We start from the raw sequence: 15,361 nt of genomic DNA, 5'->3' as shown, positions 1-15,361 counted from the left end.
TGCCCACCTTGGCCTCCTAAAGTGCTGGGATTACAGGTGTGAGCCACAGTGCCCGGCCCAGCCCAGCCCTTATTATACTATGTTGTAACTGTCTTTGAGATTGTGGAGTGCAGGATCTGTGCCTTACTCATATTTCTTTGTTTTCCCAAAACCTAGCACATTTGTGAATGCAGGCACCCATACGGGGTGATAGGTATAAGAGCTAATTACTAACTTGCACCAGTCTTCATTTCTTGAATGTAGCCTCCTTCCCAAGAGAGGATGGGAAACCTCCCAGCTGTACTCTGGAATAATTGGGTGTGAACATAGGAAATAAATGTTTACATACTGCTTTTATGATTCTCTATAAAAGGAGGTGATCAGTTTTTGTTTTTGCTTTTTTGAGACAGGGTCTCACTTTGTCACCTAGGCTGGAGTACAGTGGCACGATCATGGCTCACTGCAGCCTCAAATTCCTGGGCTCAGGCAATCCTCCTGCCTCAGCCTCTCAAGTACCTAGAACTACAGGTGCACACCTCCACACATAGCTAATTAAAAAAAAATTGGTAGAGATGGGGTACCATTATGTTGCCACAGCTGGTCTCAAAGTCCTGGCCTGAAGTGACTCTCCCACCTCGGCCTCCCAACATGCTGGGATTGCAGGCGTGAGCCATAAAAGGACCTGAGAGTCTTGAAAATTAGCAGGTCCTCGATAAGGAGTAATTCAGTGTACCTTATATATACTCAGAACCTTGGTCACTATTCATTGCCCATCTTTCTCCCTTGCTCTTAAGAGACTTGTAACCCCAATACCCAGCACAGTGCCTATTAGGAGCTCAGTTAACATTTGTTGAGGCTGAGTGCAGTGGCTCATGCTTGTAATCCCAACACTTTGGGAGGCTACAGTGGGAGGACTGCTTGAGGCCAGGAGTTTGAGACCAGCCTGGGCAGCATAGTAAGGCCCTGTCTCTATGAAAAATAATTTTTAAAAAAATTAGCCAGGCATGGTGGCATGTGCCTCTGATACCAGCTACTTGATAGGCTGAGGCAAGAGGATCCCTTGAGCTCAGGAGTTTGAGGCTACAGTGAGTTATGATCACACCACTACACTCCACCCTGGGTGACAGAACAAGACCCTGTCTCTTAAAAAAATCAATTAAAAAAAAATCAATTAAAAAAGAATATGAGTGTTTTTTGATGATGTTATCCAAGGTTACTTAGTATTTTGGCATCTGTACAGAAAACTTCAAAACTCTTAAGAAAACTACAATGAGCTACTACTTTACACCCATTAGAATTGCTATTACTTAAAAAAAAAACCTCCAGAAAATGACACATATTATCAAGATTTGGAAAAACTTGAACCCTTGTGTACTGTTGGCAGGACTATAAAATTATGCAGCCCCTATGGAAAAGAGTATAATGTTTCCTAAAAAATTTTAAACAATTACCCTATGATCTAACAATACAATTACTAGATAATTGTATTATAAAGACACATGCACACGTATGTTCATTGCAGCACTGTTTACAATAGCAAAGACATGGAACCAACCCAAATGCCTATCGATGATAGACTGGACAAGGAAAATGTGGCACATATACACCATGGAATACTATGCAGCCATAAAAAATGATGAGTTCATGTCCTAGGGAATTGTATTGTTACCTAGGTAATTGTAATTGTTCATTACTAGGTAATTGTATTGTTAGATCATATGGTAATTGATCTCCATCCCCCATCATCTGTATCTGGCATTTCTCCCCATGTTATCCCTCCGCAACCTCCTACCCACCACTGTCCATATATACATATATGTAGACACACGCACACACCCCACTACATATATATATATATATATATATATATATATATATATATAACTAGGTATATATAGATATAGATATAAATAGGTATATATAGATATAGTAATTGTATTGTTAGATCATATGGTAATTCTGTTTAAGATTTTTTGGGAATTTTTTAGGTGTGTGTATGTGTATATATATATATATATATATATGTATGTTTATATACCTAGTAATTGTATTGTTAGATCATGTGGTAATTGATCTCCATCCCCTGTCACCTATGTCTGGCATTTCTCCCCATGTTATCCCCCCCAACCTCCCTACCCCTCAATGTCCCTTCCCTATTCCTCCAAAACAGACCCCAGTGTGTGATGCTCCCCTCCCTGTGTCCATGTGTTCTCATTGTTCAACACCTGCCTATGAGTGAGAACATGTGGTGTTTGTTTTTCTGTTCTTGTGTCAATTTGTTGAGAATGATGGTTTCCAGATTCATCTATGTCCCTACAAAGGACATGAACTCATCATTTTTTATGGCTGCATAGTATTCCATGGTGTATATGTGCCACATTTTCCTTGTGCAGTCTATCATCGATGGGCATTTGGGTTGGTTCCATGTCTTTGCTATTGTAAACAGTGCTGCAATGAACATACGTGTGCATGTGTCTTTATGATAGAATGATTTATAAATATATACCCAGTAATGGGATTGCTGGGTCAAATCAAATATTTCTAGGTCCTTGAGGAATCGCCACACTGTCTTCCACAATGGTTGAACTAATTTACACTCCCACCAACAGTGTAAAAGTGTTCCTATTTCTCCACACCCTCTCTAGCATCTGTTGTTTCCAGATTTTTTAATGATCACCATTGTAACTGGCATGAGATGGTATCTCAGTGTGGTTTTGATTTGCATTTCTCTAATGACCAGTGATGATTAGCATTTTTTTGCTTTTTGGCCTCATATCTGTCTTCTTTTGTAAAGTGTCTGTTCATGTCCTTTGCCCACTTTTGAATGGGTTTGTTTGTTTTTTTTTCTTGTAAATCTGTTTTAGTTCTTTGTAGATTCTGGCTATTAGCCCTTTGTCAGATGGGTAGATTGCAAAAATGTTTTCCCATTTTCTTGGTTGCCGGTTCACTCTAATGATTGTTTCTTTTGCTGTGCAGAAGCTGTGGAGTTTGATTAGGTCCCATTTGTCTATTTTAGCTTTTGTTGCCAATGCTTTTGGTGTTATAGTCATGAAGTCCTTGCCTATGCCTATGTCCTGAATGGTTTTGCCCAGGTTTTCTTCTAGGGTTTTTATGGTGTTAGGTCTTATGTTTAAGTCTTTAATCCATCTGGAGTTAATTTTAGTGTAAGGTGTCAGAAAGGGGTCCAGTTTCTGCTTTCTGCACATGGCTAGCCAGTTTTCCCAACACCATTTATTAAACGGAATCCTTTCCCCATTGCTTGTCTTTGTCAGGTTTGTCAAAGATCGGAGGCTTGTAGATGTGTGGCGTTGCCTCCGAGGCCTCTGTTCTGTTCCATTGGTCTATATCTCTATTTTGGTATCAGTACCATGCTGTTTTGATTACTGTAGCCTTGTAGTATAGTTTGAAGCCAGGTTGTGTGATGCCTCCAGCTTTGTTCTTTTGTTTAGAACTGTCTTGGCTATGTGGGATCTCTTTTGGTTCCATATGAAGTTTAAGGTGGTTTTTTTCCAGTTCTGTGACAAAGATCATAGGTTGCTTGATGGGGATAGCGTTGAATCTATAAATTACTTTGGGCAGTATAGCCATTTTCACAATATTGATTCTTCCTAACCATGAGCATGGAATGTTTTTCCATCTGTTTGTGTCCTCTTCTTTTTCCTTAAGCAGTGGTTTGTAGTTCTTGAAGAGGTCCTTTACATCCTTTGTTAGTTGTCTTCCTAGGTATTTTATTCTCTTTGTAGCAATTGTGAATGGCAGTTCTTTCTTGATTTGGCTCTCTTTAAGTCTGTTATTGGTGTATAGGAACGCTTGTGATTTCTGCCCATTGATTTTGTATCCTGAGACTTTGCTGAAGTTGCTTATTAGTTTCAGGAGATTTTGGGCTGAGACGATGGGGTCTTCTAAATATACAATCATGTCCTCTGCAAATAGAGACAATTTGACTTCCTCCTTTCCTAATTGAATACCCTTTATTTCTTTTTCTTGCCTGATTACTCTAACTAGAACTTCCAGTACTATATTGAATAGGAGTAGTGAGAGAGGGCATCCTTGTCTAGTGCCAGATTTCAAAGGGAATGCTTACAGCTTTTGTCCATTCAGTATGATATTGGCCATGGGTTTGTCGTAAATAGCTTTAATTATTTTGAGGTACATTCCGTCAATACCTAGTTTATTGAGAGTTTTTAGCATAAAGCGCTGTTGAATTTTGTTAAAGGCCTTCTCTTCATCTATTGATATAATCATGTGGTTTTTGTGTTTGGTTCTGTTTATGTGGTGAATTACGTTTATAGACTTGTGTATGTTGAACAAGCCTTGCATCCCCTGAATAAAGCCTACTTGATCATGCTGGATAAGCTTTTTGATGTGCTGTTGCAATCGGTTTGCCAGTATTTTATGGAAGATTTTTGCATCTATGTTCATCATGGATATTGGCCTAAAGTTTTCTTTTTTTGTTGAGTCTCTGCCGGGTTTTGGTATCAGGATGACACTGGTCTCATAAAATGATTTGGGAAGGATTTCCCCTTTTCGGATTGTTTGGAATAGTTTCAGAAGGAGTGGTACCAGCTCTTCTTTGTATGTTTGGTAGAATTCAGCTATGAACCCATCTGGACCTGGGCTTTTTTTTGGTTGGTAGGCTATTAATTGCTGCCTCTACTTCAACTAGGTATATTAAAAAAAAAAAAAAAAACCTGAAAGCAGTGTCCCAAAGAGATATTTACACCAATGTTCACAGAAGTATTATTCACACCTGGAAAGCACCCCAGGTGTCTATCAGTGGATGAATGGGTAATCAAAATGTGGTGTATACATACCATAGAATATCATTCAGCCTTAAAAAGGAAGGAAATTCTGATACATGCTACAATATGGATGAACCTTAAGAACATTATGCTTAGTGAAATAAGCTAGCCACAAAAAGATGAATACTCTATTATCTCATTTATATGAGATACCTAGAGTAATCAAATTCATAGAAACAGAATGTAGAATGGTGGTTGCTAGGGTCTAGAGAGAGATGGGGGAAGAAGGTATTGTCTAATGGGTATAGCATTCCAGTTTTGCAAGATGGAAAAAGTTCTGGGAATTGGTTGTACATCAGTGTGAATGTACTTAAAAGTGGTTAAAATGGTAAAGTTTAGGATATTTGTATTTTACCATATTTTTTTTTTTTTTTTTTTTTTTGTTTTGTTTTTTTTGAGACGGAGTTTCGCTCTTGTTACCCAGGCTGGAGTGCAATGGCGCAATCTCGGCTCACCGCAACCTCCGCCCCCTGGGTTCAGGCAATTCTCCTGCCTCAGCCTCCTGAGTAGCTGGGATTACAGGCACGCGCCACCATGCCCAGCTAATTTTTTTTTTTTGTAATTTTTAGTAGAGACGGGGTTTCACCATGTTGACCAGGATGGTCTCGATCTCTTGACCTCGTGATCCACCCGCCTCGGCCTCCCAAAGTGCTGGGATTACAGGCTTGAGCCACCGCGCCCGGCCTACCATATTTTTTAAAAAGAGAACACTAAACTGGGAGACAAAAGACCAAGGTTGGAGTTCTTGGTTGTTTTCCACTGATAGATGAGTCTCAAGGAAGTTGCTTCTTCACTCAATGCTTCCGTTAATTCATCTTTAAACAGGATAAAAAAGACTGTGGAATCTAGATTTGTATGAGGATCAAATAAAAACCAAAAAACAAACTTTTAAGATAATTTTTTGAGTTGTAGTTATTCCTAGTATTCCAGAGTCTCTGATCTCTTATTTGCTACAAGTTTCACATCTTACTTCATAATGAAATGCTAAAGATGCCTCAGCAGTAGCCAGTTGACTTCAGAGGTCTTGAATGAGGAATCCTTTTAATTTGGGCTGTTCACCTTATAATTTGGTCCTGGGAAAACAGCAAATAAATAAGCTTTTATGAGGACTATTGATGATCTAAGATGCTAATTATCAACGTAGTTTAGCTTGAACTAAGGAAATAAAAGCTTAGGGTTTTCATGTTAGTATAAAAAAGCTGGTCTCAAATTAGGGGTCTACACAGAAGAATTAGGATCTGTTAAGTACTTATTAAGTGTCAGGCTCTATAGCGGATAAATTACATGCATTATCTTATGTAACACTCAGAACAGCCTTGTCAGGTGAATAATATTATAAATAGGTTAGCTAAGGCTGAGAGAGTATAAGTCACTTACCTGACATAACACAATGAGTAACAGAGATGGAATTCGAGCCCAGGCCTGTGTGACTTTGTAGCCCATACTCTTTATACTGTGTTACAGTGCCTCTCAAAGTGTATTTGACTATGCCTACCGGTAATAGAGTCTATGATAAATGCTATACATTTGGTGCTTATATATTTACATCAATTATTTAACTTCATCATTACAAGTAAGATAGACTATAAAGAGATGATTCTCACCATTTTACAGATGAGGAAACAGGTGGTCAGAAAATTTAACTTACCCAGCATCAGACAACCAGGGAATGATAATAATAAGGCTTGGACACATGGACTACAGCTCTGACTCCTGCTTTTTCTACATTGGCCTATGAGAGCAGAATTTTATCTATGAATTTTTTTTTTGAGACAAGAGCCTCATTCTGTTGCCCAGGCTGGAGTGGAGTGGTGTGATCTTGGCTGACCACAATCTCCACCTCCTGGGTTCAAGCAATTCTTGTGCCTCAGCCTCCTGAGTAGCTGGGATTACAGGCGCCTGCCACCGTGTCCAGCTAATTTTTGTATTTTTAGTAGAGACGAAGTTTCGCTATTTTGGCCAGGCTGGTCTCAAACTCTTGACCTCAGGTGATCCGCCTGCCTCAGCCTCCCAAAGTGGTGGGATTACAGGCGTGAGCCACTGCATCATATCTATGAATTTTCTGGTTCTTTTTTTTTTTTAGTCGGAGTTTTGCTCTTGTTGCCCAGGCTGGAGTGCAATGGTGCAATCTCGGCTCATTACAACTTCTGCCTCCAGGGTTCAAGTGATTCGCATGCCTCAGCCTCCTGAGTAGCTGGGATTATAGGCATGTGCCACCTGAGGCATGAGGCATGCGCCTCAGCCTCCTGAGTAGCTGGGGTTATAGGCATGCGCCTGCAAAATTAGGTCTGGCTAATTTTGTATTTCTAGTAGAGACGAGGTTTTCCCATGTTGGTCAGGCTGGTCTCAAACTCCCAACCTCAGATGATCCGCCTGCCTCAGCTTCCCAGTGTGCTCGGATTACAGGCCTGAGCCACTGTGCCTGGCCAGTTCTTACTTTTTTTAATAGGAACAAAGATTGGGCATCTTGACAGTCATCTTGCGCTTCTGTTTATGCTAGGACAGATTAAACATATGTTTATCCCTGTTCACTCCCTCAAATCACTAAAGTAACAGTGAGTTAATATTTTTAGGGTTACCAGCCTACAGACAAAGAATAAAAAAAGACAATAGCAAATTAAGGATATCAACACATTTTTGGAAGCTGGAAAGCCATGGTTGAGCTCAGAAAACAATTCTAAATGTTTGCTGAGACAAACGGATTCATATTGCAGAACACTAGAATGTCAGAACTGGGACAGAGCAGATGCTATAGAAGCAGAGGTGATGTGAGAGGCAGAAAAGACAGGGTTTTGCTGAAAGCCTTTATAGGAAGGTAAACTGCCAGGTCTTTTTCTCCCTCCTACTCACTTAGACCACTACCCTTTCATCTCCCTGGCACCCCCTGGGACAAAATTGAAGTAGAGAAGCTCCAGACACTGAGATACCAGGTACAGCTAAAGATAATAGCAGGGAGGCTAAGGAAGGAGGATATCAGACTGAAAACAGAGATTAATTGAATTGTCTACATGCTGAATGGTGAGACACACTCAGTCCTCCTGCTGAATTTTGCTCCAAAAATGCTGACAGCAAGGCTTGTATTCTCCAGGCAAGATAGCAGACAATTAATGTTAATTAATTAAGCCCAGAGGAAAGATCTATACATACTGATGTTTGAGGTCCCCCAACAAAAGACCTAGGTACCCACTTTATCATCCTACAGTGAAACCCACAAATTGATAAACTTCCTGTTAACACAGAGCTTCCAAATACTTAGTTAGTGACTCACTCTTAAATATGAAGAGACAACAAGGGTCACCAGATATTTAAGATGAATCTTCATTGAAATGGACAACATCAAATAGAAATAGAAAAGAGAAAAGAAACTCAAAGGGAACAGAAACTGAAGAGAACAGAAGAATAGTTTTAAAAAACAATAAGCAGTCTATGAGAGATAGTAGAAAATATTGCATCCATAAAGCAAAGATAAAATGCTCCAAAAAGAAATAGAATAAGGCTGGGTGCAGTGGTTGATACCTATAATTCCAGCATTTTAGGAGGCTGAGGCAGGCAGATCACCTGAGGTCAAGAGTTCAAGACCAGCTTGACCAACCTGGAGAAACCCCATCTCTACTAAAACAAAAATTATCTGGGTGTGGTGGTGCATGCCTGTAATTCCAGCTACTTGGGAGGCTGAGGCAGGAGAATTGCTTGAACCCAGGAGGCAGAGGTTGCAGGAAGCCGATATCATGCCATTGCACTCCATCCTGGGCAACAAGAGTGAAACTCCATCTCAGAAAAAAAAAAAAAAAAAAAGGAAGAAAAAAGAAGCAGAATAAGTAACAGCTCTGGGAAATTAAAATATAATAGAAAAATTGGCTGGACATGGTGTCTGATGCCTGCAATCCCAGCACTTTGAGAGGCCAAGGCAGGAGGATTGCTTAAAGCCAGGAGTTCAGGACAAACCTACGCAATAAATCTAGACCTCTCCTCTACTAAAAATATTTTTTAAAAGAAAAATTAGCCGGGTGTGGTGACTTGTGCCTGTGGTCCCAGCTACTCTGGAGGCTGAGGCAGGAGAGTTGCTCAAGGAGATAGAGCCTGCAGTGATCTATGATCATGCTATTGGACTCCAGCCTGGGCAATACAGCCAGACCTGCTCTTAATAATAATAATAATAGAAAAATAATTTATAGAAGGCTTAATATATAAAGTTCAAGAAATCTCCCAGAAAGTAGAAGAGAAATACAAATGGAAAAATAACAGAGAAAAGATAATTAGAGAATGAATCCATAAGGTCGATCATTAGATTAACAGGAGTTCTAGAAATACAGAAGAAATAGAGGGAAGGAAATTATCAAAGAAACTATGAGTTTCAAGAGTGACAGAGCCTGCTGAGTGTCCAGCATAATGAAAGAAAACAAAGCAAAAACATTATGGCATATCATCATGAAATTTTTTAACACAGGAGATAAAGAGAAAATAAAAAATCTTGGTGGTAGGAGGTGAGGAGGGGGCAGGGAAAAGGCAACAGGTTACTTATGAAAGAGCAGCTGATAGGAAGGAATTGCATATTTGTCAATAGTAACATTGGTGACTAGAAGACAAAGAAGTAAGGCTTTCAAATTCTGAGAAAATACATTTTCAATCTAGAACTCATACTAAGCTATATTATCAGTCAAATATGAGGGATAAAGATATTTTTAGATACAAGGATAAAAAATGTACCTCTTACCCCCACATAACTTTTCTCAGGAAACCACTGGAGGATATGTGCTACTAAAACAAAAAAGACAGAAAAAACAATCCTAAAATTTGTATGGAACAAAAAGTCTAAATAAATAGTCAAAGCAATCCTAAGCAGAAAGAACAAAGCTAGAAGCATCACACTGCCTGACTGTAAAATATATTGCAAGGCTGTAATAACCAAAACAGCATGGTATTTGTATAAAACCACGCACAGACCAAGGTAACAAAATTGAGAACCCAGAAGTAAATTCATGTATAGCCAATTGATATTCAACAAATGTACCACGCACATACATTTGGGAAAGGAAACCCTCTTTTAAAAATGTTGGGAAAACTGGATATCCATATGCAGAAGAATGAAACTAGACTCCTATCTCTCACCATATGCAAAAAAATCAACTCAAAATACATTAAAGTTTTAAATTTACCCCAAACTCATAACTACTAGAAGAAAACATAGGGAAAGCACTCTAGGATATTGGTCTAGCAAACACTTTATGACTAAGACCTCAAAAGCACAGGCAACAAAACCAAAAATAGACAAATGGGACTAAATTAAACTAAAAAGTTTCTGCACAGCAAGGAAACAACAGAATGAAGAGACTACTTGTTAAATGATAGAAAATATTTGCAAACCATCCAACTAGGGATTAATATCCAGAATATACATAGAACTCAAACAACTTGCCAGCAATAACAATTCCATTTTTAAAAGTGGGCAAAGGATCTGAACAGACATTTCTCAAAAGAATACATACAAAGGCCAGCAGGTGTATGAAAAAATGTTCAATATCACTAACCATCATAGAAATGCAAATTAACTTTTGCTGCCTGACCACTGCCATCATGGATTGCATGCATGCTCCCAGGAAGGGCCTGTCCCAGTTGGCTTTGTCCTATCACTGCAGTGTCCCCACTTGACTGAAGTTTACATCTGATGACAGGAAGGAGCAGATTTACAAACTGGCCAAGAAGGGCCCGACTCCTCCACAAATCAGTGTGATCCTGAGAGATTCACATGGTGTTGCACAAGTACGTTTTGTGACAGGCAATAAAATCTTAAGAATTCTTGTCTAAGGGACTTGCTTCTGGCCTCCCTGAAGATCTCTACCATTTAATTAAGAAAGCAGTTGCTATTGAAAAACATCTTGAGAGGAACAGAAAGGATAAGTTTGCTAAATTTTGTCTGATTCTGATAGAGAGCTGGATTCACTGTTTGGCTTGATTTTAAAAGACCAAGCAAGTCCCCTGTCCCAATTGGAAATATGAATCATCTATGGCCTCTGTCCTGGTCACATAAGTTTGTCTATGTACTCAAGCAATAAAATTGTTTAGAAAAAAAATGCAAATCAAAATCACTATGAGATATCATCTCATCCCAGTTGGAATGGCTATTATGAAAAAGATTTAAAAAAAACAGTTATTGGTCAGGATGCAGAGAAGAGGAAACTTATATACTGTTGGTGGGAATGTAAATTAGTACAGCCATTATGGAAAACAGTATAGAGATTTCTCAAAAAAAACTAAAAGTAGGCCAGGTGCTGTGGCTCACACGTGTAATCCCAGCACTTCAGGATGCTGAGGCAGATGGATCATAAGGTCAGGAGATCAAAACCATCTTGGCTAGCCCATCTCTACTAAAAATACAAAAATTAGCTGGGCATGGTGGCACTTGCCTGTAGTCCCAGCTACTCTGGAGACTGAGGCAGGAGAATGACTTGAACCTGGGAGGCAGAGATTGCAATGAACTGAGATCGTGCTGTTACACTCCAGCCTGGTGACAGAGCAAGACTCCGTCTCAAAATAAAACAAACAAAACCATATTATGTAGTAATCTCACTACTGAGTATTTATCCAAAGGAAAAGAAATTAGTATATCAAGGGATAGTTGCACCCATATGCTTATTGCAGCACTATTCACAGTAGCAAAGATATGGAATCAACTTTGTGTCCATCAGTGGATGACTGATAAAGAAAATGTGGTATATATACATTATGGAATATTATTTGGCAATAAAAAAGCCTGAAGGCTGGGCATGTTGGCTCATGACCATACTCCCAGCACTTTAGGAGACCAAAGTGGAAGGATTGCTTGAGTCCAGGAGTTCGAGACCAGCCTGGGCGAAATAGTGAGAACCCATCTCTACAAAAAATAAAAAATTAGCTGAGCATGGTGGCATGTGCCTGTAGTCCCAGCTACTCAGGAGACAAAGTCAGGAGAACCACTGGAGCCTAGAGTTTCAAGGCTGCAGTGTGCCATGACTGCACTACTGTACTCCTGGGCAACAGAACAACATCCTGAAAAAAAAAAGAGGGGTGGGGAAGAATGAATTAGGCTGGACATGGCGGCTCATGCCTGTAATCCCAGAACTTTGGAAGGCCACAGTGGGCATATCACTTGAGCTTGGGCGTTCAAGACCTGTCTGGGCAACATGGCAAAACCCTGTCTCTACAAAAAAAAAAAAAAAAAAAAAAAATTAGCTGGGCATGTTAGCATTCCTGTAGTTCAAGATACTTGGGAGGCTGAAGTGGGAGGATCTCTTGAGCCTGGGAGGCCAAGACTGGAGTGAGCTATGATCACGCCACTGCACTCCAGCCTGGGTGACAGAGTGAGACCCTGTCTTAAAAATAAATAAATTATGTAATTTGCAGCAGGATGGATGAAATTGGAGGTCATTATGTTAAGTGAAATAAGCTAGACACAGAAAGGCAAATATGACATATTCTCACTCGTGCGAGCCTAAAAAAAGTTGATCTCATAAAAGTAGAGAGTAAAATGTTAGTTAACAGAGGCTAAAAAGGGTGTGAGTGGGGGAGGAAGAGAGGTTGGTTAATAGGTACAAACATACGGTTAGATAGAAGGAATATATTCTGATTTTCAGTAGCAGAGTAGAGTGACTCGGGTTAAAACAACAATGTAATTATGTATTTCAAAATAGCTAGAAGAAACAACTTGAAATTTTCTGAACACACAGAAATGATAAATGCTGGAGATGATGGATATCCTAAATACCCTGAATTGGTCATTACACACTCTATGTATGTAACAAAGTATCATATGTACCCCATGAATATGTACCAATATTACTTATCAATAAAAAAAAGACAAAGATAATAGATTTTAGAAAGTGGCATCAACCTGTTAAGGAAGCAGAAGGAAGTCCCGAGATGACAGCTATATGCAGACTTACAGAAACTGGAGAAAGAGGTGCTCTAGGGAATTGTTTCCATTGAACCTGATAGAGTATCTGACATGTTTGACTGTTGAAAATAATATAGGCATTTTTACACTTACATTGGAAAGTCTGGAAGAATCAGTGACGATGACAGAAAATTTGGCAAACAAAAACTGAGGCAATTGTTAATTCCAAGAAAAAACAAAAACTGTATAAGAAAGGAAATGTAGCTGGGCATGGTGGCGTGCACCTGTAACCCCAGCTGCTCAGGAGCCTGAGGTAGGAGCATCACTTGAGTCCAGGAGTTCCAGACCAGCCTGAGTGACAGAGAGACCCTATCGAAAGAAAGAGAGAAAGAAGGGAGAGAAGGAAAAGAAAAAGGGGAGAGAGAGAAAGAGAGAAAGGACAATTAGATTTAATATGTCTAATTGATCAAGAAGTAAACCACACTAGTATAAGAAAGCCATAATAAAGTTAACATGAAATACTTGATTTAATAAAATATAACAATATTGGGAAAGATGGAAAGTATAAAGTATGAATTATATTTCCTGTTGGATACTGATATAGTTTGGATATTTGTTCCTGGCCAAATCTTACATTGAATTGTAATCCCCAGTGCTGGAGGTGGGGCCTGGTGGGAGGTGTTTGGGTCATGGGAGTGGATCAATCATGGCTAGGTGCTGTGTTCACAATAGCACAATATCTGGTCATTTAGGGGGACTCAAGATGGCGCTGTGAGAACAACCCAGGATTGGAGCCCACGTTGAATTCGCAAACGGTGAGTCAGTGCTGCATTTCCAGACTGATCTTTGTTGCCCACAGAACGGGGAAACTCCCAAGTATAAAAAGACACGGGACGCCAGGCAGTAGGTCTGCCTGGCGAAGCCGGCAGCCGGGGCGGCGGCGGCCGGCCCTACCCAGCAATCCCCACAGGGCGCGCTTGTCCGGGTGCCTTGTTGAACCGGCAACCTGAGACTTGAGAGGGCTGGACTTGAGACTGAACGAGACTTGCACAGTAGCCCAGCCCAGGGGATTGCAGGGACAGATCGCTTGGGATACCCAGTGGGACGAACAAAACCGCGATTTCAAACTATCCCGGGCAGACGGTCCGAGACGCTCTGTGGGGGAGGGGCGTCCACCACTACGGAGGCAACCTGCCCCAACTGATATACACGCCCACTGCTGAGGCAGCCAGCCGTTGCCGAGGCAACCCGCCCCAACTGAGATACACGCCCACTGCTGACGCAGCCAGCCGTTGCCGAGGCAACCCGTCCCTACTGAGATACACGCCCACTGCTGACGCAGCCTGCCGTTGCTGAGGCAACACGCTACAACGAAGAGACTCCGCCGCAGGGCGTGGCGGAGACCACAGCAGAGCCAGCAGGAACAGCGCGAATCACACAACAGCAGGGCGGAGCCTCGGCAGCCAAACAGTGGCTAGTCTGCCTTTGAGCTGGGCAGGACACCTGATCGGACATCCAAAAATAAAGCCCAAACCCCTCAACACAGAGCATTTGAGAAAAAAAAAAAAAGGGTTGTTTAATGAGCTGTGTTGCAGCAGAATCAAACATAGCAGCCTAACAGCCCTGAATAAACAACAGAGTGCACAGCTCAGCAGTTAAACCCCTATAAAGTACAAACTGTCTCCTCAAGCAGCTCCCTGACCCCTCTATATCCAAAAGACTGTCATTAGGCAGGCATCATCCTGGGACAAAGAGAGCAGAAAAAGAAACTGGTAGCATCCCTCGCTGTGCCACGGCTACTAGAGGTGCACCCCAGACAAGCAGGGTCTGGAGCGGACCTCAACAGTCATACAGCGAAGGGGCTAGACTGGTAGAAGGAAAACCAAGCAACAGAAATACTTCATCATCAACATTCTGGGTGTCCACTCAGAGACCCAAACGAAAAGTCAGCAACTACGCAGACGACCAGCGGACAAATCCACAAAGATGGGAAGAAACCAGCGCAAAAAGGAGGAAAACACCCGAAACCAGAACACATCGCCTCCTAGAAAGGACCAAAACTCCTCACCAGCAAGGGAACAAAGCTGGACGGAGAATGACTGTGATGAAATGACGGAATTAGACTTCAGAAGATGGATAATGAGAAACTTTTGTGAGCTAAAAGATCATGTATTAAATCAATGCAAAGAAACTAAGAACCTTGAAAAAAGATTTGAAAAAAGATTCGAGGAAATGATAACAAGAATGGATACCTTAGAGAGGAATATGAATGAATTAAAGGAGCTGAAAAACACAATACGAGAACTTCGCGAAGCAAACGCAAGTTTCAATAGCCGAATTGACCAAGCAGAAGAAAGAATATCTGAAGTCGAAGACCAACTCAATGAAATAAAACGAGAAACCAAGATCAGAGAAAAAAGTGCAAAAAGGAATGAACAAAGTCTCCAAGAAATGTGGGACTATGTGAAAAGACCTAACCTACGTTTGATAGGTGTACCAGAAGGGGACGAAGAGAATGAATCCCAGCTGGAAAATACTCTTCAGGACATCATCCAGGAAAATTTCCCCCACCTAGCAAGACAAGCCAACACTCAATTGCAGGAAATACAGAGAACACCACAAAGATATTCCGCAAGAAGAGCAACCCCAAGGCACATAATCGTCAGATTCAACAGGGTTGAAATAAAGGAGAGAATACTAAGGGCAGCCA

At 40.8% G+C, this 15,361-nt stretch overlaps 1 protein-coding gene and 1 pseudogene across 38 annotated transcripts in view; both read left to right on the top strand.

Annotated features, from left to right (window-relative positions):
• Window positions 1–15,361, top strand: part of ASIP (agouti signaling protein) — a 210,955-nt gene that overhangs the window by 7,115 nt on the left and 188,479 nt on the right. For 27 of the 38 annotated variants that reach the window (XR_013535046.1, XR_013535041.1, XR_013535039.1 and 24 more), the window contains one exon: window positions 13,404–13,466. The exons of the other annotated variants lie outside the window; for them this stretch is intronic. The gene's annotated coding sequence lies outside the window, so the exon portion shown is untranslated. The remainder of the gene's footprint in view (window positions 1–13,403; window positions 13,467–15,361) is intronic. 38 annotated transcript variants of the gene reach the window in all.
• Window positions 1,945–13,394, top strand: LOC128932001 (small ribosomal subunit protein uS15 pseudogene; annotated as a pseudogene).

The sequence above is a fragment of the Callithrix jacchus genome, chromosome 5 (assembly GCF_049354715.1).
Source record: "Callithrix jacchus isolate 240 chromosome 5, calJac240_pri, whole genome shotgun sequence".
NCBI lineage: Eukaryota > Metazoa > Chordata > Mammalia > Primates > Cebidae > Callithrix > Callithrix jacchus.
Note: the sequence above shows the minus strand (reverse complement) of the source record. Positions and strands in the feature narration are given on the sequence as shown.